This window comes from Pelophylax lessonae, assembly GCF_965119305.1.
Source record: "Pelophylax lessonae genome assembly, chromosome: 8".
Taxonomy (NCBI): Eukaryota; Metazoa; Chordata; class Amphibia; order Anura; family Ranidae; genus Pelophylax; species Pelophylax lessonae.
The window spans coordinates 146,457,133-146,482,508 of record NC_138775.1 but is presented as its reverse complement, the minus strand read 5'-3'; the positions used below and the strand labels follow the sequence as shown (position 1 = coordinate 146,482,508).

The 25,376-nt window shown below is 40.5% G+C and overlaps 1 protein-coding gene across 2 annotated transcripts in view; it reads right to left on the bottom strand.

Annotated features, from left to right (window-relative positions):
- The window catches only part of DDR2 (discoidin domain receptor tyrosine kinase 2), a 167,755-nt gene extending 142,984 nt beyond the window's left edge, over nt 1–24,771 (bottom strand). For both annotated transcript variants that reach the window (XM_082264960.1, XM_082264961.1), the window contains exon 1: nt 24,445–24,771. The gene's annotated coding sequence lies outside the window, so the exon portion shown is untranslated. The remainder of the gene's footprint in view (nt 1–24,444) is intronic.
- Nucleotides 24,772–25,376: the final 605 nt, after the last annotated feature.

The following is a 25,376-nucleotide window of genomic DNA, read 5'->3' as shown; positions in this document are numbered from 1 at the left end:
CTCTCCATCCAACCTCACTGAGCTCAAGCTGTTTTGCAAGGAGCAATGGACAAAAATTTCAGTGTCTCAATGTGCAAAACTGATAGAGACATACCCCAAGCGACTTACAGCTGTAATCGCAGCAAAAGGTGGCGCTACAAAGTATTAACTTATGGGGGCTATATAATTTTGCACGCCCAATTTTTCAGTTTTTTATTTGTTAAAAAAGTTTGAAATATCCAATAAATTTCATTCCACTTCATGATTGTGTCCCACTTGTTGTTGATTCTTCACAAAAAATTACAGTTTTATATCTTTATGTTTGAAACTTGAAATGTGGCAAAAGGTCGCAAAGTTCAAGGGGGCCGAATAATTTCGCAAGGCACTGTATCTTACTATAAGGTAAACGATTCTAAATATATTGCCTCTGGGGATCTCTCCGTCAGTTAGAAGCAGAATGGAGAACTCCTTTCCCTACAAATGGTCACCTAAGGGGATCCAATACCTGGGGATTACGCTCACTTCAAGCTCGTGAACCTGAATTATACTCCCTTTCTAGACTCCCTCCAAACGAAACTACAAAATATGGCAGCAGTGGAGTTGACGTGGTCCGGTAGACTAGCCTAGTTTAAAATGATACTGTTCCCCCAGCTGCTCTATCTTTTCCGTTCGTTGCCAATTCCAGTCCCCACCATTTTTTTTAAGAAGGCTCAATCCCTTATAAATAGATATCTATGGCAAGGTAAAATGGCACGCTGCACCTTCAGCAAATTGCTACCCAATAGGAAAGTGGGTGGGGTTAGGCATGTATCCATTCAGGATTATTACTCTGCCGTGATTCTAGCACAAGCAAGAGCGTGGTTCCAACCTGCCTCTCTACACCTGTGGGTTCGCCTCAAATCCTCTCAGATACCCGGGCATAACTTACTCAACTACCTCTTGGCGAGTAGATATCTTCCTCGGCCACCCCAATCATTCTCTCACGATTGCCACATGGCATAAGTTTACCCAATGTCTTTACACGACAGGCCCTACCACGTCTGTCCCTTTCCCTATCCGAAGCCTATTCCTAGTCATTCCAGATCTTAATGTGACAGCTTGGATGTCTCAAGGAGTGTCTACTGTGGAGGATCTTCTGATTGGTCCTGCAGTCAAGACATTTCGCTCCCTACAGATAGAATTTGGTATTCCCCCTCATGACCAATATACCTATCTAAGGATTCGACATTTCCTTCAGGGTGCGCCCACTACTACCCTAACCCTCCCATGGCAGGTGGCGAGGTTCCTCACGGCTCCTGTTTTCAGCATTAGGGGTATTTCGTTATTTTATAACTTCCTGCAAGATAAACTCACCTTTGTTAAGACCTCCCCTTATGTCTTATGGGAAAAAGATTTCCATCTGCAATTCCAGGCTTCAGAATGGCAAAGGGCTCTGACAACCATGTATGTGGCCACTAAATCTGTAGGTTTGTGGGAATTGACCCACAAATTGAATTTAGGTGGTACCTCACTCCCCAGCGCATCGCCAAGTTCTCGCCGGGCTCCTCTCCTAAGTGCTGGAGGGGCTGTGGGGAGATTTGCACTCTCTTCCACATGCTATTGGCATGCCCCAAACTGTTGGATTACTGGACTACCCTATCGGACATATTGGCCAACATAGTAGGTTCCCCCTTTTTCCTTACACCTCCTATGGTGCTTTGCTCCCTGGTTATAGACCAATTGCCCACACACCTGCGGACGGTGTTAGTACACATACTGCTAGCAGCACGTTTAATTCTCCTTAGGCATTGGAAACAACCCACTGCTCCTAATATCAGTGAGACTGTTCAAGCTATCCACACCCATGCTATGTACGAATTGATGTTTGCCTCATCTACCCACACCTACCAATCTGCTTGTTCAGCCTGGGAACCTTGGACATCCAAGTATCCTAATGCTGAATCCTCCTAGTAAGCTCCTCTATATGAGACTTCGAGACTGTGAGGAAACTACCCTTCCCTTTCCCCTCCTCCCTACCCCTAAGTTGGAACCCGACAGTTTCAAGTCGGTACTCCTTCAAGGACTGTTTCGTCCAATTGGACGACTATATGAATCAATAGGCGCATTATGTATCTGTTGTAAGAGGTACTATTAAGTGCCTGGTATATCACGTCCCTCTCTGACCATTTGTGAGAGATCGGAGGGGTCTTGTGTACCAGGCCTTGGTCGAGTAAAGTATAATGTTGTGCATTTTAGTGCAATCTCTCATATTGTTGAGTTTACTGTCTTTATTATTATCCACTTTACCACCGGAGGATTTTGCTGTCCTACGTCCAGGCCACTTTTTGCGATTCGGCACTGTGCGACTTTAACTGACAATTGTGCGGTCATGCAACGTCGTACCCAAACAAAATTTATGTCCTTTTTTTCCCACAAACAGAGCTTTTTTTTTTGGTGGTATTTGATCACCTCTGCGCTTTTTATTTTTTTGCGATATTAATAAAAAAATGCGTCAATTTTGAAAAAATAACAATATTTTTCTACTTTGACAGTTAAAAAATATCCAATATATTCAATTTTTGTCATATATTTAGGCCAAAATGTATTTAGCTACATGTCTTTGACAAAAAAATTCTCAATGAGCGTATTTTTAACCGCTTTAAGACCGGAAGATTTTACCCCATTCCTGACCAGGCCATATTTTGCGATTCGGCACTGCGTTATTTTAACAGACTATTGTGCGGTAGTGCGATGCTGTACCCAAATTAAATTTATGTCCTTTTTTTTCCCACAAATAGAGCTTCCTTTTGGTGGTATTTTATCACCTGTGCGATTTTTACTTTTTGCGCTATATACAAAAAGAGAGCGACAATTTTAAAAAAATAACAATATTTTTCACATTTTTTTATATGAAATTCCCCCCCCAAAAAATGTAAAAATCTAAATTTTTTAACATTTTAGGCCAATTTGTTTTCTGCTACATATTTTTGGTAAAAAAAATTGCAATAAGCGTATTTTGATTGGTTTGCGCAAAAGTTATCGCAGCTAATAACTATGGGAAATTTATGTCATTTTTATTGTTTTTTTTTTTTTAACTAGTAATGGCGGCGATCTGCGATTTTTTTTGCGGGACTGCGACATTGTGGCGGACAGATCGGACCCTTGACTGACATTTTTGACACTTTTGGGGGTACCAGTGACATTACTACAGTAATCAGTGCTATAAATATGCACTGTTACTGTAAAAATGACACTGGCAGGGAAGGGGTTAACTTTTATTGGTGATCAAGGGGTTAATGTATGCCTGGTGCTTACTAACGTGTGTGGGGGGAGGGGACTGTGTGACACAGGCACAGATCGCAGGTTCAGCTATGCTGAATCCTGCAATCTGTCACTGTTTGTCACTTAGGAGATCCGCCCGCTTTGTTTACACAAGCGGGCGAATCCCCACACTCGATCCCTGACGAGCCTCTCCTGGCCTGACTCCCGCTGTGACTGAATGCAGTGGGAGCGAGCCTCCGGCGGCGCGCGCGCCGCCCACAAGGGGAGGAGTCCAGCGACATAGGTCTACGTCGCTGGACGATAACTAACCACTTTGCCGCAGTAGTATCAATGTGAGCGGTCGGCAAGTGGTTATTTGTGCCTTGTTCATTACATTTTCGTTGTGCACATTTCCAATATGTTTTGTTTCTACACTGTATATTTTGAAAATTTCTAATAAAAATTTATTGAAACTAAAAGTCAACAGATACAGTTTTTGTAGCTGCTGACTTTAATTTTCAGAAATATAACCGGAGCTCCTCCTTAACCTAAAGCTAAAAACATGGTCAGTGTACTTATATACTATAAATGTACAAAACGAATTGCTTGCCCATGACCATGTGATTTCCAAAACATCAAAATGAGATTTAAAACTCCCATCATCCAAAACTTCCACTTCTGCATTGCCAGTGCTGGGATCCCAGGTTAAGCTCCTGGTTAGAACATCATATTCTCCCAGCTGGATGAGGAGGAGCCTACAGCGCGTGAGTGAGTGCTCGCCAGGAGTGCCATCCTGCTATGCAGCGATGGACCTCTGCCCCCTAGCCGTAAATTTTGTACAATGCCATGACCAATACCAAGTCTGTTCCAAGAAAAGAAGACAGCAGGATGATTGTCCAAGACCCATCTTCCTAAAAAACCATCAACCACTACAAAAACAACAAAACTGGTAATCAAAATTTCCAGTTACACAGGAAGATTAGAAGAATGACAAATAATAAAAGGTAATTACATGCCCTGTATAGACACTATTTTCACTCTAAAGCTTTTTTTGTTTGTGTCCTATTTTTTATTTTTTAGGAATTTTGTTTATTGATTTTGCGTGAGTAAAAAATAAAAAAGGGTTGTATAGCGCAAATAAACAAAGTGCAACAAACAATGCTGATTGCTGACCCATACACTGCAGTTTTTCCATAAAGTAATACCAGCCAGTCATATGCATTTGAAACTGTTTAGACATCCTTGATGTTCAACAACAATATTTCTATATTAAGACATCCTAAAAAAAAACCTGTTGTAATAGAGCATGTACATCCCAGGCAAACACTGATTTTTTCATTGAAGATATTCCAGCATTAAGAGTAAAAACATGTTTTTTTTATTAAGAAACAACATTACTCCATATACAGATGTCTCACATAAAATTAGGTATCATAGACTGCGTTTTCAGCCAGGAGAACTAGAGTTTTTAAAAATGTTTTGGGCAACCTCAGGCCTCGTATATTAATTTATATATGGGGATCACTTGGTTAATAAGTCAAAACCGGTGTAGAAAAGTAGGAGGGTTTGGTGATTTCCTAAACAGTGCTATGATATTTTTAAGCATAACAGAATAACAAAGGCAACAATAGTTTAGTATAGCTAGGAAGATCGGAGTCCTCCAAGTAGCCCAATAAGCATCTAGAGGAATTTTAGTCAAAATTTTAGAAGAAATTTAGTAGTGAGCTTTGCGAAGTCTGTGACCACTGACCAAAACATGTGAATAGCATTTCTAGACCACATGATAAAAAGTACCAATCTCAGATGGACAGTTAGGGCAAGATGGAGAAGGTAGTTTATCAATTTTAATGAGAACATATGGGGTATAGTAGTGCGATAAAGGAATTAAGCCTGGATTACCTTATTCCTATACAAAATAATCAAAGATGTCTGAGAGGTCAATAGCAAAAAAACTCTCCAGCTCCTGCTCTGCCTTCGCGACTACCTTAGGATCCTGAATGAGCGAGTCATTCAGTTTCCAGGCCATTTCTTTGGGTGCCACTGACACTAAATCTCACTGAACTGCTACTGGAGCATGATCAGAAAGTGTGATGGTCTTAATAGTCACATCTTTAAGGGTGGGAGGTGGATTTTTAACCCTTTCCAGACCATAAATGTTGGATTCATAGGAGGGCTGACTAAAGTTTTTGAAGATTTTTTATGTTTATGTTTATTGTAGCATTGTTTTTCGTTTGTATGCACATAGAGGACACTTAAAGCGGAGTTCCGGGCACAAAAAAGATTTCTTTTTTTTGTGCCCCTCCGCTAGGTATGCCGCACCTGAAAAGGAATTGGATAGTTATTTTTTTTTTTTTTTGTTTACTCACCTCTTTATTGAAGATCGTAAATACTCACCTATGACAGCTTCCTCCTCCAGCGCCGAGGCTCACCCCGTCACTTCCTGCCTCGCGATGATTCCTGGGAGCTAAACGTCATAGCTCCCAGGAATCAATGCGCCGCACCGGCCCCGCTCGTCATTTCCGGGCGACGCCGCATTCCCCTGCTAAACAGCTTCTGGGCATGCCCAGAAGCTGTTTAGGAATGCGGCGCCGCACCGGAAGTGACGAGAGGGGCCGGTGCAGTGCATTCTGGGACACGAAGACGCGGAAGAAGACAGAGAAGAGGACCGCGCCGGCTTCAGCTGCCCACAACCGAGATGGAAACGCTGTGGAAGAAAATTTCTAAGTAAGTATTTCTTCTTACAGGTAAGTGCGAACCGAGACAGATCAGAGGCTAGCCATTGTGGAATGTGCTAGCCCTGACTGTCCCGGGGGTATGTTCAGAAAAAAATCGTTTCTCTGCCCGGAACTCCGCTTTAAGGGTCCTTTCACATGGGCTTTCTCCATTTTGCTCAGCGGGGATAGATTCGGGCCGATCCTGGTTGAGCAGGCAGGTGACAGCTCCGTCTCCACTTACTTTGCAGAGACGGAGCTGTCAGATCCCCGCTCTCCTCTATGGGAGATCGGATGAAAACGGACCAGACGGATGGAGAATAGGGTTTCCATCCGTCTGGATTTCACGGACCACATCGGATTGGAGAGCAGCGGTTGGCACTGCTGACATCCGCTGCTCCATAGAGGTGAAACATCCGATCAGGTCCGCCTGAAAAACTGACAGGCGGACCTGATTGGAAATCTTGTGTGAAAGGGGCCTTAATGTGCCACTGGATCACTTTGTATTTTGATATGGTAGCATACTAGAGTGAGTGGAACACTCATAGATCCTGACAGCATTTGATTGCGTTTCACATTGGTGTGTGCAAAGATTTTTTGCTATTATAATTTAGTGTAGACAGATGTTTTTGTTGTTTTGTGACATGGGTTTTTAAAAAATGTCTGTAGGATTTGAAAGGCATCGTTTTAATTTTGAAATAAATCTTGTTCAGCAGTATACAATATGTCCAGGTAGCAGTATACAATATGTCCAGGTGGAGCGGTGTGCATACGTATTGTGTATGATCATTGGGCATTTTTAACGGAAACCTTTATTAAGAGCAACACAAGGGCTGCCATTTCTCATCAGCTTCTGAAAAACATTTCTAAGGATTTACAGAGCTGAAACTGACTTACCACCAAGAACACTGCAAAACATCACAGGCCCACTGGTGTCTGGGACCCCAGGAAGCCACCCTTTCTGCTCTTATTATAATCCACAGTTAGAGGTTATACATGTATTTTGTAAAAAGTGGTTGATACCCTCCCTCATAAAAGCCTACTACAGAGTGTGAGGATGCAAGAACTTCAGGAAAATACATGAACAAGGGTAAAAAAGAAGTTAAACTGCAACTCAAAACAACTTTTTTAGTTTCAATTCGAGTGTGGAGGGTTGTTTCTTTTTTGCCCGCAGTAGGGGGTTTTCTCCTGTGGTCATGGAAATAGAAAGAGAATAAGGTCTTTCCAAAGAGGACACTTAGAGCAGCTTTTTTTCTTCAGAAAATTGGGGACCTGTCAAAACTTCTCTCAGGATTTCATTGATATTTGTTCTTGGAAGTGGAAATTCCCCATTACTTGCCATCCAAAGAAGAAGTGAAAGGAAATATTTCCATCTAGGACACTGCAATAAAAACCTCACTGAATTTCTAAGCCTATTAAACAAATCAAACATTTTCAGAATAGGCTACAATACTCAGTGGGGTTTTTGAGGGATTGGTATTGGGACCCATTATTGCCAATCTTTGAATTGATTACATAGTGGATAGAATGTAAAGTAATGATGATATTTTGCGTAATACCAAATTTATGTGGAATTTTTAAGACTTAGCAGGAAGTGTCATGTTTGTGAACAAATCAAGAAGCAAACACACCGCCCTGAAGTCATATTGCAACCAAGAAAAATCATAACTATTTAACAACATGATGAAAAATGAGCTACAGACCTGATGGGACCTCTAATAAAAACCTGTATAAGTAGTTTCAACTTTATGCTTTATATATATTTAAATATTTCTTATATTTATAGTAGATGTAAATCCAAATGCTAAAATATCATATAACATTTAATGCCACTGGATTTCAAAAGTTATTTTCAAGTTTCCTTTTTACATCCACAGCTTTTATTAAAATAAAGACTGTTTTTTTCTGAAATAAAGGCACTTCATGGTATAGAGTGACAACGCTCTGCTTCTGGTGGCTTTTTCTATTAGAAGCCACATATTTTCTGGCTATCATCAATAGAATGATAGTCATCTCATATATGTTTTTTTATACATGTCTACTACATGCTGAGGCAGAAACAAATAAATATTTAAAGCAGAGCCCCCATCAAAAAATGAAATGTCCACTGCACTTACAGCCCCCATCACTCAAATACAACTAGCTTAAAAAGGGCAGGCATACAAAAATACAGTTTTACCAAAAAATAAATAAATAAATAAATTAATAAATATATATATATATACATATATTCTTACCTTGGCTCTGGCATCCAAAGCTTTCTAGAGGCGTGGGTGACATGTCTCACAGTTACCTCCTGGGAAAGTTAGGTGCTATAAATCTCATGTAAATGTGCTTCAACCTAGTGCAAGAGCACATTCTTGTAGGATTTTAAGGTCAGCCCTGTCTCCCAGAAGCATTGAAAGCTGGACTGGAGCTGAGTTACAGTTTTATGTTTGGTCAAACTTAATTTTTGCATGACTTTTTAAAGTAATTTGTATTTAGAGTGTGGAGAGCTGTAAGTTAAGCAAAGTATACATGGACCGCAAATCGGCCGGTTCAATAGGAACCGTTTGACTTTCGACCTATGTGTACTTCTGTCTTTTTAACAGAAGCTGGTCTCACGTTGTTAGCTGGTTTGCTGGAAAACCAGCATTCGATCAGGGAGGGGATCCTCCCTGTCAGAATACAATTGCAAACTAACATATATACCCAGCTTTCTTTGCATAAAAGTTTTCTTTTAGACTGCAAATTCAGTGTGCATCTACTTCCTGGACTAAGGTGCTGGCTCAGAGATTTTGCAACTATGTAATACTTGGTGCCTGTGTAGTTCTTGACAGTGTTGACAGATCAGCGATCAAACCCTGCTGCAGCCTAAAGGCCCATACACGCGATAAGAAAATTGGAAGTAAATTTTCGTCCAACAAAAGATCTGCAGATTTTCGGATCGTTAGTATAGTGCTTTCAACAGCCGATTCTGAATTTTCGGACGACAAAAACTGGATGTGCATTTCTTAAAATTTTTTATCGTACGTGAACACAATGTCCGATTTTTATTTAATTAGTACAGTTTTCATCCAAAAAAAAAAAAAAAATCATAAGAGCAAGACTAGGCATGTTCGGAAACTAAAGAATACATACAAAACAATTCAACACATGACATAACTTCTGAAATTGAATTCTGCTGTACGAGAATTTTCGTATGAAAGTAACCTCTTCACTTTCCATATGAGACTAGCATGCAACAAAAAAACAAAATAAAATTTGTCCGATAATCTGATCGTGTGTATGAGGCTTTACTTGCCATAAAGTTAGAATTTTGTGGCTGGTAGAGGGGAGACTGCATTCTACTGCCTTCAGCTGATCACTGATCACATTATCTATAGGCAGCCTAGGCAGCTTCTCATCTGGAGCGTAATGTGTTTTTTTCTTTTCATGATAAAAAGTACAGTTTTGTGCACCATGACACAGCTGTATATTGTGACATGTCAGTAAATCCTTTGTGCTGATTTGTAAAGTTACTCACGGGTATAGTTTACACAAAGAAGCCTTAAGCTGGGTATACACTGTGAGTATATTGCTGGTTGAAGGAAAAAACCTCACAGATCCCTGCACCAACACAAGCGATGTTGACATGGAGATCTCCCGCTGTTCTATTATATTCTCACAGGGGGACTCCTCCCCTCCAATCAAATTACACAGACCAGAGCTGCAGCCATTAGCTACAAGAGCTGATTGCATGCTTATTTTCCAGCATGACCATTCAACTGTTTAACAGACAGTGTGGTACATGCGTACTGAAAGTCAACTGGTTCCTGCTAAACCAGATGATTTTCGGTCAATGTATACCTAACTTTAGCCCTTGGCAGGGTAGACTACATGTGGAGCTCAATGAAAAACGTCATTGTGTCCACATTCACACCACAAGCAACCCTCAAACACAACTTCTTAACAGCAGCTCTGTTCTTGGTATGCATGTACAATTCTGTGTTGTCCTCAGTCTGATCCTTCCAGCATCTGCCTATGTCATATAAGGGAGGCTAAAAAAATAGGCGGTACATGTATTGTTATAACCAAAGGTCTAGCACTTGATCCCTATACCTGGGGCTCCCAGTGCCTTAAAGTGGTTGTAAACCTCTGAAACGAAGAATAAACAAAGCATATCCTTCTATCATGTGTGCCTGGCTCTAGCCAAAACACCAAGTGTGATTTCTAGCTTTGCTCTCCCTCCTCTGGTATCTGCATAAGACACATCTGATAATTTATCCTGACACTAAGCAATTCTAGGAGACAGCCGTGCCCCCCTCCAGCACACCTAATGTTTAACCCTAGCATGTAACCTAATCCTTAAAGCCCAATAGAGCTTTAAATTAGCTAAATGTATCCCAAGTGTAGAAAAGCAACGGAAAAGCAAAATGTATGTCATTTCTTCATTTTCCAAAAAATTGTGACAAAAAATTACAACTTAAGAAAACTCACCATGACTGTCTGCTTTCCAAAAAGGGGTAATTTGGGGGGTATTTGTACTTTCCTGGTATTTTAGGGCCTCAAAAATGAGATAGGCCATTGATCCATTTTCAAATCTTTATACCATAGTTTGCACACTCTATAACTTTCAGAGAGACTACATTATATACATTGGTAATACACACCAAAGAAGTGTAGCAGACAACATTTTGGCTTAAATTTATAAAGAAAGATTATTTATTTGCAAAATGTTATAACAGAAAAGTGTTTTTTTTTTTTTTCAGACTGCATTCACACTAGTCCGACTTGGACCGCGACTTGTCAGCCTGACAAGTCGCGGTCCGTCACGCTCCCATTGTGCAGTACAGGAGCCGTTATAATAGGAGCGACACTGCGACTTAGAAAAAGGGTCCTGTACTACTTCGGGGCGACCTGGAGGTGACTTGCATAGACATTCATTTTATGAAGTCTGTGCAAGTTGCGCCGAAGTCGCGCTGCACGCGACTTCACAGGTCGCCCCCGAAGTCGGAGCGACGTAGTGTGAACCCGCACTTAATGTTCTGTATTTTTTAAATTTACATAGCAAACAATGGTGATTAAATATAACCAAAAGGAAGCTCTATTTGTGTGAAAGAAAATTACATAAATTCTGTTTGCATACAGTGTTGCATGACCGTGCAATTGCCTGTTAAAGTAGCACAGTGCTGAATAGCAAAAAAAAAAATGGTCATGAAGGGTTTAAACCTTCTGGTGGTTAAGTGGGTAAGCTACTGACTAAAAAGCTTGTGATTAATGATAGGTGAAAATGTAAAATTCATGGGATATTTGTGTGTTTTTAGTATGATTCCAGTCCATTTTTTAGATAATAAATCTGTTTAAAGCTTGGGGGTTCAATATTTATAGGAAAAAGTAGCACCAACTAGCACTGAGCACAGCGGCTGCAATAGAGCATTCATATTTTTATACACATGAACCTATTTGTATACTAGCAATGTGTGCCAATTCCTTGCCTTGACAGGATAATTCAGTGTATTCAGTCTTGTATAAGATAAGTGTCATAGTTTTGTGAATTATGTGGTGTTCTGTAACATTTTAGTGTAAACAATGTTTGGCTTTAGACACATCAAGAGCAACACTGTAACACCCTGGCTGCACAAAAGTCATACAGCCATTTTTTGATGAGCCATGTGCTATGTCTTTGGTGGGTTTCACAAACATAAAGGATGTATGCAGATATAAATATAATTATATATTACGGTAATTTCAACAGTAGTTTATAGGCTCTGGTAATATGGCAACATTATGTATGCCACAGCCAGTTTCACACTGTCACTCCCCTAAATTGCATAGTATATGTTTCACCCTTTTTTGCCACTGATCTACAGAAAATAGTTAATATTGTCTACAAAGTATTTAAAATGATTTGCAAAAAAAGTCTTGAGTGCATATTTTAAACTCCTGAAGAGGTTCTGGTCAACGAATAGGCTTTGAAGGCTCATAATTAGTACAATAGACTCCACTCCAATGAAATCAAGGTGTCACATGATAAAAATATACAGATAATGTTTCTGGAAGGACTTAAATTTAAACAAGAAATTATTAAAAAGCACCATGGAGACCAATGAGATATGGGAAGCACCAATCATGGTTGGGCCAATATATATATATATATATATATATATATATAATTATTAAAAAAGAAAAGAACATGAAACATCCAAGCTCATGGCAGTGGTGATGGCTCTGAAGAGTAGCTCTTAAGATGTTGAAGAAATACAGAGCTAGAAGAAAAGGTCCATGAGCTAATTATGACCCAGATTCTCCACAAAGCTAGGATTTGTGCAATAGTTATGAGGAAAAACTCACTTGTGGAAAAAAAGATCAAATCCTTTTTGATGTTTGTAAAATAATTACATAGCAGACGTTACAAAACTTTAGAAAACTCTTCTTGTGTCCACAGAGATCAAAATCAAATTTTTTGTCCTACTACAAAACATTATTTTTGGAAGAAAGCATCAATGCTCACCAACCTGAGGACTCCAATACCATGTAATAGCAAAGGGGTGATCACACATTTTTTTTGGATTGTTCTCATATGAAGGCAAGATGGATGGAGCCACGTAAAGGGCAATTCCAAAGGAAAACCTGTTTCCGTTTACAAAAGTAATGAGAGTCTGGCATTAGATTTTTTTGGCCAAAATGTGGACAACCCATTTCTCCCCTGGCAGATAAGGCTGCGAGTTGTATTAGAGCTACAGTATTTAAATCTCAGAAATATATGGACAGAACCTCAACTCCTTGTGCAGGTAAACCAAGGGCTGGCCCAAGACATTGTGCTGCCTGGGTCCGAGAATGAAATGCTGCCCCCCCCCCAAAAAAAAAAAATTCACGCCCTCCAAGATGCCCCCACATTCTATAGGACTATGAAAGCAGTCAGAGGAGTTTGAGTGTGTACGGAGTGACAGCAGGAGCAGGACAGAGCAGTAGACACTAGGCAGATGAGCGCACCAGGCTTTCTACTGTCTATAGTGCCACAGTGCCCTGCAGGGCTGCGGGCATGGTACAGGAGAATGCAGTGCTGCGGGCATGGTACAGGAGAATGCAGGGCTGCGGGCATGGTACAGGAGAATGCAGTGCTGCAGGCATGGTACAGGAGAATGCAGGGCTGCGGGCATGGTACAGGAGAATGCAGTGCTGCGGGCATGGTACAGGAGAATGCAGGGCTGCGGGCATGGTACAGGAGAATGCAGGGCTGCGGGCATGGTACAGGAGAATGCGGGGCTGCGGGTATGGTACAGGAGAATGCGGGGCTGCGGACATGGTACAGGAGAATGCGGGGCTGCAGACATGGTACAGGAGAATGCGGGGCTGCGGACATGGTACAGGAGAATGTGGGGCTGCGGACATGGTACAGGAGAATGTGGGGCTGCGGGCATGGTACGGGAGAATGCGGGGCTGTGGGCATGGTACAGAAGAATGCGGGTCTGCGGGCACGGTGCAGGAGAATGCGGGGCTGCGGGCATTGTGCAGGAGAATGCGGGGCTGCCGACATGGTACAGGAGAATGCGGGGCTGCGGGCATGGTACAGGAGAATGCAGGGCTGTGGGCATGGTGTATGAGAATGCAGGGCTGTGTGGGCATGGTGCATGAGAATGCAGGGCTGTGTGGGCATGGTACAGGAGACGGATATGGTACAAGAGAATGCGGGGCTGTGGGCATACTACAGGAGATGCAGTGCTGTGGGCATGTACCATGCCCACAGCACTGCATCTTCTGTAGTATGCCATCAGCCCTGCATAATGACAGGTAGTGTGCAGTCTCACTTACCTGCTCCTAAAGGGCGCTTTAGAATTTAAAAATGGCGCCGCCCGGCGCCACATGTCAACACATCCGCGGCCGGCCTGACATGCACACTGCGCATGCTCCGCCGCCGCTCGGGAAAGCTAATACATGTTCGGCTATTCCCGGAAATAGCCGAACATTTACAGGCTTACAGTGTGCATGTCGAGCCAGCCGCGGACCTTTTTTTTTTTTTTTTGCGATAGGCTTAGAAGAGAAGAGGCGGCCGGGGGCCGCCCCTCTCTAAGTGCCGCCTGGGACCCATGGTCCCACCGGGACCCATGGTAGGACCGGCCCTGGGTAAACAGCTCCCATGTACAGTTTCTCACAAAAGTGAGTACACCCCTCACATTTTTGTAAATATTTTACTATATCTTTTCTTGTGACAACACTGAAGAAATGACACTTTGCTACAATGTAAAGTAGTGATTGTACAGCTTGTTATAACAGTGTCAATTTTTTGTCCCCTTAAATAACTCAAACTGCTGGCAACAAAAGTGAGCACACCCCTAAGTGAAAATGTCCAAATTGGGGCCCAAATTTTCCACATCTGTTCGTGATCATTTGTCAAATCTGTCAGTGATCATTTGCCACATCTGTCCATGATCATTTGCCACATCTGTCCATGATGCTCTGGCGCACATCTGGCACACATCATCTGCCACATCTGCCAGTGATTATCAGGCGCATCTGTCCGTGGTCATTTACCACATCTGTCTGTGATCATATGCCACATCTGTCCATGATAATTTGCCACATATGTCATGATCATTTTGCACATCTGTCCATGATCATCTGGCGCACATCTGGTGCACATCATCTGCCACATCTGTCCGTGATCATTTACCACATCTGTCCATGATTATTTGCCACATCTGTCCATGATCATCTGGTGCACATCATCTGCCACATCTGTCCGTGATCATCTGGCGCACATCTGACGCACATCATCTGCAACATCTGCCAGTGATCATCTGGCTCATCTGTCCATGATCATCTGGCATATCTGTCCCTGATAATCTGCCACATCTGTCCCTGATAATCTGCCACATCTGTCCGTGATCATCTGCCACATCTGTCCATGATCATCTGCCACATCTGTCCATGATCATCTAGCACACATCATCTGCCACATCTGGCCAAAAAAAAGAAAAATTACTTTAAATATCATGCCTTCGGGGGTCCCCTTAATGTGCCTGTAAAGTGGCGCATCAGTACAAGGTATGGAGCCTTCTGCAGCAATACTGACCTCTCCAAAGGAAAAAATGTAATTTAAAGAGGATCTCCAGGCACCTGTCAAAAAATAAAAGTCAGCAGCTACAAAAAGTGTAGCTGCTGACTTTTAAAAACAGCCACTCACCTGTCCCATGGTCCAGCAGGGGATCACCCCAGCCATCTTCATCCTCCATCCTGCCTCTCGGCAGCGCTCGCATCTTCACTATGGGCACCCAGCTGTGACAGCTTGTGGCTTCACAGCCGGGTGCCCACTGCGCATGCGTGAGTCACGCTGCGCATCCTGGATTGGTGGATGCAGTCTTCTGGGACATGCCGTTTTTTTTAAATTCTGTCATAGGGTTCCCCTTAACCACTTAAATACAGGGCACTTTCACCTCCTTCCTGCCTAGACCAATTTTCAGCTTTCAGTGCTCATTGGCATCTATAAGAAATATTGGTCAGCTTGACATGGCACTGCTCCCTGTCTTTAACATTGGTGTCTATGGGAAATATTGGTCAGCTTGGCATAGCACTGCTCCCGTTCTTAAACATTGCTGTCTATGGGAAATGATGGACAGCTTGACATGGCACATCCCTCTGACTTTATCAATGGCATCTATGGGGAATGTTGGTCGGCTTGGCATGGCACTGCTTACGCACTATAAGTGACAGGGACATAACATTTGGGGAGAACCGGGAGGGAACCCAGGACTACAACATATCGATATATTTTAAAAGTGGAGTATGCCTCCGGGACTTTTACAGAGCCTCCCCAATCCTATGGAATTCCTTACCCCAATCTGTCCGATTATCTCCTACTCTATTAAATTTTAGACGATCTCTGAAAATCCTCCTCTTCAGAGAAGCCTATTCTACCCACACCTAACAACCGTACTTCCATTTTCTCCATCAGCTTATCCCCCACAGTTATTGCCTTCTGTTTCACTTGATCCTCCCTTCTAGATTGTAAGCTCTAATGAGCAGGGCCCTCTAATTCCTCCTGTATTGATTTGTATTGTAACTGTATTGTCTTCCCTCATGTGGTAAAGCATAAACTGTTGACACTATATAAATCCTGTATAATAATAATAATATGCCTGTACACTACACTAACTGCACTAAACTAACTTAACACACTATCCACTAACTACCTGCCTAATCTCTATTGTAACACACTGCCATGTAAGCAGCCTTATATAGTGTGTGGCACCCTACCTTTGGCTAATCATGGCTCTGACAGGACATTGTGCTATAATTGGCCAAAGCATACAGGTCGGGTGCATGCTTTGGCCAATCATCAGGAATGAATGCACTGCAACAATCGTACATTATAGGGCGCTCATCGGCAGACGAACTTCCTGCTGAGCGCCCCATGTGTTGATGTGTTTGCAGCACTTACGTTTGACTCAAACACAGAGCCCATCCCTAGTGCCCAGTAATAAACCATATGTGAATTGCAGTGTCATTCATTTTGAATGTCACCCAAATGTACCTCCACAACCCACCTGTACTGCATGGTACCATGTGCATTGTGTTGCAATAAAAAAATGCAGCAAGGCATATTTAATGTGAATTAAAGTGTGTTGCAGCCCGTTAATTTTGAAAATGTGTGCATTGAAGCACAAAGTGTGGAGGTGTGAATGGACCCTGAAGATCATTGACTGATTTACTGGTGGAAACATGCTAAAAGCTTGCAAACAGTGTACATTAAATGACCCAAGCTCAAGTGCAAGAAGGCATGACATCACTTTCACATAATATACACAGGAGCATAATCAGTAGCACGTAGCATTGTAAGTGTCATGAATGTTAGGTACTCTTGTAAAAACAAAACGAAAGGAGAATCATAAATGTCTGATCTTTAGATTAGCCTGGTTATTTGAAGCAGTGCTTCCACTGGCTAGCCCTTGACTTCATTTTCATTGCTGCCTAAAAATTTCGCCCTGTTGAACCAAACATAATAGAAATGTCATGATTTGTACACACTACCGTATAAGAACAATAAATTATTATATTAGGTTTTAGAATTGTATGGATAATCCACAATAAAATGTCCTCTGCATGCATCATTTCGGGCATATATTTAAAGGAGTGAATGTGACTATCACCAAACTTTTACTGGTAAAGAATCAATCATTGTCATTTAAAAGACATACACCTGGAAGAGTCACCCACAGTGAATATTTGTTGAATGTCAGATTCCCTGCTTTATGAACATGCCCCTTTTAGAACAAAAAAGGGTCTATTTATCAATCATTTCACCTAATATTCACACTATTTTCACCCAAAATTCTGACATTTTTCACATTGAAAGACTCCAAAGTATTCACAACAGTTGAGTTGTCTTTAGATACTTTACAAAAGTTAATATTGTGGCACCTAAAAGTGGAATATTAGAAAGACACTCCAAAATGAGTCCTCTAACCTCAACATTTAAATCTGGTAATGCCAATTGTCTGGTAGTGCTATTCAAGCATATCGTGATGGTAGATAAATGGCGTTAAGCGCCAGAAGTACCTGCGCTAATGGATAAAAGTGCAAATATATACAAAAAATGAAAATTTATACAAAAGTAAAGAGTTGTGCATGTATAACTCGATTAGTGATATAAATATATATAAGGTATATATAAAAGTGCACAATATAATGGTGTGAACCAAATTGTGATGTCTGTAATTTCTTAACATCAGCTATTGAAGTTTTAGATGTGGAGGCACACCAAAGATTATCCATATCTAAACCCAAGAACAAAAATGGAATGTGTTGATATTTACCAGTCATTAAATGTGGGTATATTTTCTGCAGGTAAAGAATACCTATTAATCTTGCTAAAGGTCTTGGGTGGGTGGAATGTCCTGTTCACTGAACTGAATTGTTATCAACCTTTCCAGTTATTATCTGTGAACTACAAAATATAGTGGAGAAAATGATAGGAGAAGTTGTTTGCAGCCCAAATCAAGATTACAGCCAAGGGTGACAATGCTGCTTGTTCATACAGTGCAGTAAATGAGAGTTGTCACCCTAGGACAGGGAATGTGTTACTAGCAGGATTACTAGGTGAAAATAATAGGGGAAAAAAACAAAATAAACTAAAAATACAGTCAATCCACCAATCCTATCAACTGATAAGTTGCAATATATTACAATATATTGCAACTGTTGCAATATATTATTGCAATTGCTGCAACATATTACATTTTTTGTTTTAGATTTAGATACACTTTAAAGCTGCTTGCAACAATTTACTGGTAGTATTGTACACTGCAATGCCAAAACATGAATAAAGAAAGTTTTGAAGATGGCGAGGAGACACCTCAAAAACAGTTTGCCATCTGCTGTAAATTTGGATACAGCTTATAGAAAGATTTTTTTTCTTGAGACTTTCACAAATCAGATACATTACTGGTCACAATATGCTTTGCAGAATGAATAGTGAAAGCCATATGTGACTGCCTAATTTTGCATGTTTATGTATTCCTATGTTAAAACATTGTCTATGTGGAACAGCTGTCTGCAGCACACAGGAAAAAGTCAGTTGGCAAAAGCTGATGGCCAGTAGTGTACAGTGACACACAATGCAATAGCAGTGACTGCATAAAATCATGCTACTGGATTTGTGTGGAGGTTCACAATTATTTGGCTTTGTGCATTGCTTGTAAAAGTCATTGTGCAACAATTTTAATTGGTGTCATATTATTGTGTTTACTTGGGAAGTATTGGTGTAATTTTTAAATATAAATGAGAAAACTTTCTTTTTTTTACTAAGCAGTGAGGTTGATTTACTAATGGCAAATAGACTGTGCACTTTGCAAGCGCAAAGCCTAGTGAATGTGGTGACACTTCACTTTGTTAAGAGCACCAAACCAGGGGCAAAGAAAAAAAAACAAAACAAAAAAAAAAAACAGGATTATTTTACTTGCACTTGACTGGATGATGGAAATCAGCAGAGCTTCACTCCATTTACTAAGCTGTGGGGAATGCATCATTTTATATTCATACTATTTTGCATCATTTTACACACACTTTTTTCTGGGCTTGTCAATAACTAAAAACATGAGTCTTCACACACCTAAACCTGCCTCTGTCTAATTTGTCAACTCCAGTGTGTATGCTTCAAAGTCGCTCTGCAAGTCCTGCAGCGATTACCTCTGCAGAGCTCTGCCAGAGGGTATGTCATTTTCCAGCTCTGTATAAGGCCTCATGCACATGGACATGTAATACAAAAAAGATCACCTGTGCTATAACTGTGAATGTGTACAGTCCCATCGACAGCTGCCACAACAAGATGCCCTAAACATGCTAGAAATATAGTTGGAAAAAAAAATAGGGTACAGTGCTAACACTAAAATTATAATAATATATAGCAAAATGAATCCCATACAATGTGATCAAACTGTTTTGTGGGTCTTGACCATATTATTTTTGGTATTTTGTTTATGTGAATAATTTTGTTATATATAAATATAATTAAAGTTGTATCAGTGCTTTACACTTTTTTTTTTCAACTACGTGGATAGTTGCATTTGCAAGCACAACATTCTGGACATTTACACATGCCCAGGGGATGGTCCGAGTGGTCCGAGGCGGATAATAGAAGCAGCTACTAGGCCGCCTGACTGGGGGCAGGGAGCGGGGGACGGTGAGGCGAGGTGGCTAGGGCATGGAGCTCTGTTGCCTCTTGATGGATGGCGCCACTGCTGTTCCCAGCGTTCATGCTCGTGTCATGCAGGCTCCTTCCCACACGTGTCCATTGGACGTGGACCATTACCTGTGCCCAGGGAGCTGCACGTGGGCATACAGCCTGCCATACAAGTGAATGATTATTTGTGGCCGTAATATTGTAAACACTGATGCTTCTGTGTTGAAGTTTTGCATTTAGGGAATACGTTATACGCACATGAGCAGGTAAACCACCATCCACATGCACCATGCTTCCTTCTTTCCTTGCAGCACACTGAATTGATGTTTGCAACTACAGTTTCATAGGAGGTCTCAGCAAATCACCCCTGGCTGACTGGCTACGTATAAGCGTCTAATGACCTGCTCGAAACTTGCATAAAAAGGGAGCCTACCACTTCCAAAAACACGCTCATGTGAAAGCAAATGTGTACACACCATTCTACTATGGAGTGCAAAAATGTACCCTACTGATAAAGTCCATTGCAATACTGAGACCGTCCACTGCTCTACTGACTGACACTGTCTACTGCCCTAATGACCTATACACTGCTCTATTGACACTGTCCACTGCCCTACTGACACCATCCACTGTTCCACTGACTGACACTGTCTACTGCCCAAATTACCTATATAATGCTCTATTGACACTGTCCACTGCCCTACTGACACTGTCCACTGCCTTGCTGACACTGCCCTCTTTTAAGGTAGGCTACATTTTTGTATTTTTACAGTGACCTTTGTTTTATTATAACTTTTCCTAACTATTTAGTTAGGCCTTGCTATTTATTTTCTTTAAAAAAAGGGGTGTCGAACCTCAGTGATCTTTCATGTTGTTCAGATAGATCTCAACCTCTCAAAAGGTTGCCTACCCCTGCTCCAGGGTATTCAAAAGAATTGGGAAGGTATGTCATAATGCTGGGACAATTTCTCTACGATCTCTTTAATTACCCTCTCAATATGTAAATAAACATCTGAAACAACTCTTTAAACACTTGAGTATCTTGACGCGTGGTAGAAGCAGCAGGTAGGGGTAGGGGCAATGGGCAGGGGGCAGGGGGCAGGGGGCAGGGGGCAGGGGGGGGAGTGCAATAGAGGGACCTGGTAGCTATACGTAAATGGAAAACTATATTTTAATTTTAATATTTTAAAAATCAATTCTTTAAAGTTTTTATTACACAAATCTGCTGAATTTACTGCATAGAATTTAGATACTGGCTTACTGAGTTTTGTAGTATTCTGTAAGTAAAAGTCAGTGCTCATGGAGCATTACGTAAAAAAGAGAATTCTGGGTGTGAATAAAATTAGATAAAATTCAGATTGCTAAGGAATAATGTTTTTAAATAGTAAAATATTTCTTATGGAAAAATAATTTTATACCAATCTGATAGTTGCTTTTGTGAAATTTGTTGTGGATATTAATGTGGTATATACATTATGACTTTCTGAATTGAGGCTTATATCTCAATTACACAATGCTGGTTAACTTTTTTTGCTGTTGTTGTTGTCTTAGAATAAAGCAAGGCAACAAAAATGATGTGCGTGGGACAAAGCTTTCCTAACATGCTTCTACCCCAGTTTACCTCATTAGATGTTAATTAAAGAAACAGCATTGTATATGTGAAAGATTCAGGAGTTTGAGTTCTAACTTTACAATGTGATACTATGAAGGAGAAAAAGAGAGATACAGTTAACATAAAACTCACCATCCTACCCCCTAGGTTTATTTAGAAGCATGGCATGCATTAGGAAGCCAATGCCTGCTTTTCATGCTGTAAGGACCTTTCTTACCTGCAATTATGAGCAACGCACCTGCAGCCTAACTCCAGTTTTTAATAGTCATTGACTCTGTTGATTCTCTAAATTAATTTTGTGAGTCTGTGCAGACATGTAGGTATGCAAATAGGCTGGCAGCTCCCCTAGGCCTAATTCACACTGCTTCTCCTAAACAAATGTTTTTGGAGCTTTTGGCATTTTTTTGCTTAGGCCCCTGAACGCACCTCAGTAAAAACCTATGTATCCATGCGCAGGCTTTTAAAGGAGTTTAGGAGCAGCAGAGTTTAGAGGCAGTCAAAGCTCCTTCTCCTGAACGTAGAAGAATTGTAGAGAGTAGCATAAAAAGTGCCAAACATGTCTAAACACGTCTAAACGTTCCAAAAACGCTAGGCGCATTTAGTACTTTAGGAGTTATTCAATTAAATGGCCAGAAAAAGGTTGAAATTCTGGCCAATGAAATAACCAAACGCCCAAAGCCAAACGGCGTTAAACTCTGCTAAACTGGTTTGAAAAAAATGCAGCTTAGGTGAGTTTTTAATGCTGATTTTCTCCTGTCAGGGGAAACAGCATTTACAATAAACCTGTGTGCATGAGGCTCTAAAGTGCCCCTAACCCATCCTAAAATATTTCTTTTTTTCATATTTAAAAATTTTTATTGCACTTTTTGCAGTACAAAAAACAGAAAACCGTATACATTGCATACTACAGTAGAAAGGTAGTGTTCTAGTTAGGACATTGTGAATTCCAAAAATAAGCATGCACTGAAATGAGTATCTCCAAATACCCACAAGCAGATAATATGGGCCATTAACCTAAAGTATTTCTAAGGTATCAATAGCGCTGAAGTCACCCCCTCTGATCTTCATATCAAGCCCTGTGCCTCTCCTTGAAGTGCCAAAATATAAAAAGCACATGGGGCATCAACTTCAGCCAAAGTAGAAATTAAGCTGAACCATCTCCCAGAAATAAGTTCTGTGCCCTGACTTTCAATTGTCAAATGCTAGCGCCTCAGTGGGCAGAACATAGACTTAAAGAAGAATTTCAGGTGTGACATATCATACATTGTTCTTGGACCGGACACAGGAGGGCGGTCAATCGGCACAGGCAACATTCTGGGAATGCTTTGCATTTTCTCAATGAATGCAAAGCGTTCTGTGATTGGATGAGGTGGATAAGTGGCAGTGCCACACCTGGAATTATTTTTAATAGGAAGGATAAGGCTTAATATTATACCGAAAATGTGCAGTGCTTTGTAATAAAAATAACAAAGCCTTGCACATAATCGGTATACTATGTTTGATTTAGCTAAAATGTTACACACAACAGGCGTTTAGCAGCTCTTTACACTTTGGTTTTTAGAGGCAGAGCAGGAATAATATATAGTTTTTTTCTGATATATAAGGCTTAATATTGACTTAACCAGCAGTGAATTCCACAGCGCAAGAAGGGTCTAGAACCTAAGCCTTTGAAAGTCTCACCTAAATACTTGCTTAAAGGCTAAGTTCACCTTAACAGAAGAGAAAAATAAATGCACATATTTTTGCTGGAAAAATGTGCATTTAATATTTTTTCCAGCAGGAGCATGGAAAGCATTGTACCCATAATTAGTATATCTACATGGTATTTCTGTTTGTAAACTGGAGGGTATGTCAATGGGCTAGGAGAACACTCATCAGTGACCCTGTAGGCCATTGACACCACATGTCTGTCTGCCATGGTGGCAGACGGTATTTGTAGTTTGTTCATTCACTGGAAACTGCGAATGAATGATGCAGCTTTGGGGGCAGAGTCCCCCCATAGCCATTTTCTTTTCAAAAAGTGACATTGAGTGCAGGGAGAAGAACCCCCACCCACTGTCATGGGGGAAGGGGGATTAGGGAAAGAGGTGGCAGGAGCTGGAACTTGTTACATATTCCACCATAAATACAGATTGAACATGTAACATGTTCCGAAGTTGAACTTATTCTTTAAAAGTTACCTGCATGTCATCACTGTTGTAATCTTTGACATGTTTTAGGCCAGATCAAATTTTTTTTTAGCATGATAAAAAAAAGTACTAGTGTTGCATAAAATATGACTCAAGGCTCTGACAATACCCTGTCACGTGATTACACACCTAGGCATTTTGGCCTTAAGAATGCCCCCAGAAAGTTGAATGTAAGGATCAGACTTGGATAAATCCACCTATTAGTTACCTCTTTTTCAAAGTTCATTTTCATGCCACTTCAGGGAAACTATGTAACCAAATTTCTAGACATATGAACACGGGACCATCCACTGAGGCAGCCCAGAGCAGCTTTTTCCTCACACAGGTAAGTGTTTTAAGTTTGTTTTAATGTATTATTTTGAGGTGCAGGGTGATTAGGATTACATGGGGCTTGCATATCTCCAGGTTTGCTTTGACTTCCTGCTTAGTAATACCATGTAATAATATTTCCTGTTTTCACTTGTGGCCTCATTTAACCTAAAATTTCTTAAAACAAAGGAGCTACACAATACAGTTTAACACAATTGCCAGTAACGTTCTCTATAGTTTCTGGAAATTCTAGATACATATTTGCATTCGTAGCAATTTCACCTAAATTTGCAGTTTAGTATTACCATCCTTTCAAATCACAGTCCAACAAGACAGAATGTAATATACAGAGGTAAGTTATTCTTTTTTATCAAAATACACTTATGTTTTCTCTTGAAAACATTATAATCTAATTTTGAAATATCGATACAACAGGCCTAATAAAACATAAGAATTTAAATCAAAACTTTTTTCTTTTGAATTCACTACCACAAGCCACTTCTGACTGTATTCTGGTTTAATCTCCATTTCTACAAGAGGAGCCAGCAACACCATGCCAGGCTGTGAACATTATCTTGCCAGACTAAGATGTAGAGTACACATTTAAACAGAGGCACTTTCCCCTAATGATGGTTAACGCACTACTTGTGTTGTATACAAGTTAGTCTACAATAAAATAAAAACATGTATACATGCATAATACACACCCTTACACCGGACAATAACACTATGTGAAAAAAATTGTACGGTAAATGTAAGACTCACATGTCAGTTGAAGAAATTCCGTATGTCGTTCAGACTTTGGCAGAATTTCCAGATTTATTAACCGTGAAAACACTTTAGCATCTTCGTATGGTGTTTTTTTCCTTAGAACATTTCTTCTTTACAAATTCTTTGTTTATCTGGAGTAGTGCCATAATTCCCAATAAATATCATTTTTAACGAAGCGATTGCACATTATTTTACTGAAATTAGTTTCTGCGTATGTGTCAGCGAAGGCTCTCAGACTGCAAACAGAAAATCCCGAGCTGTGGAAGCTGAAGAAAAAGGAGAGAGAAACGTCTGTTTCCAAAGGAAATGTCTGCAGGGAGGTTCAGTAATGTGCCTGATATAAGATGCCTTTCAGAAAGTTTCAGTGTATGGCAGAGAGGCTGCCAGAGTTCCCAGCATGCAACCTGTGCAACATTTGGCTTCAATTAAGGAAAGAAAATTTAGCTCACATCAATAACACTGGCCTCAGTTGGAGATTTTCTTTTCCTCTGGATTCAGTATTGTGTATGTGTGTATATGTACAGTATGTATGAATATATACAGTGTTTATATATATATATATATATATATATATATATATATATATATATATACATCCTCCTCTTTTTTGTCTACAATTAAAAATAAAATATATTGTTTATTTTCCTACTAGAATAAAAAATTAGGCATTTGATATTATAAATGCTCAATCCGAAGTAAAAAAAATGAAATATTATTGGTGATGTAAAGTATTATAGCATCCAGTCTATTGTATTGTGGTAGCATGCATTAAAACTCACATTTTAGCAAGCTGCAATGCATGTGTCCAATTGCAGTGCTTTACAATATCATTTATTGTATGTGACACTCTAAAAGGCAGTGTACAGTAGGGGCCAAAACACATACCACTTGTTATGGTGCACTGCATTTTCCGAAACGTGTTGTGT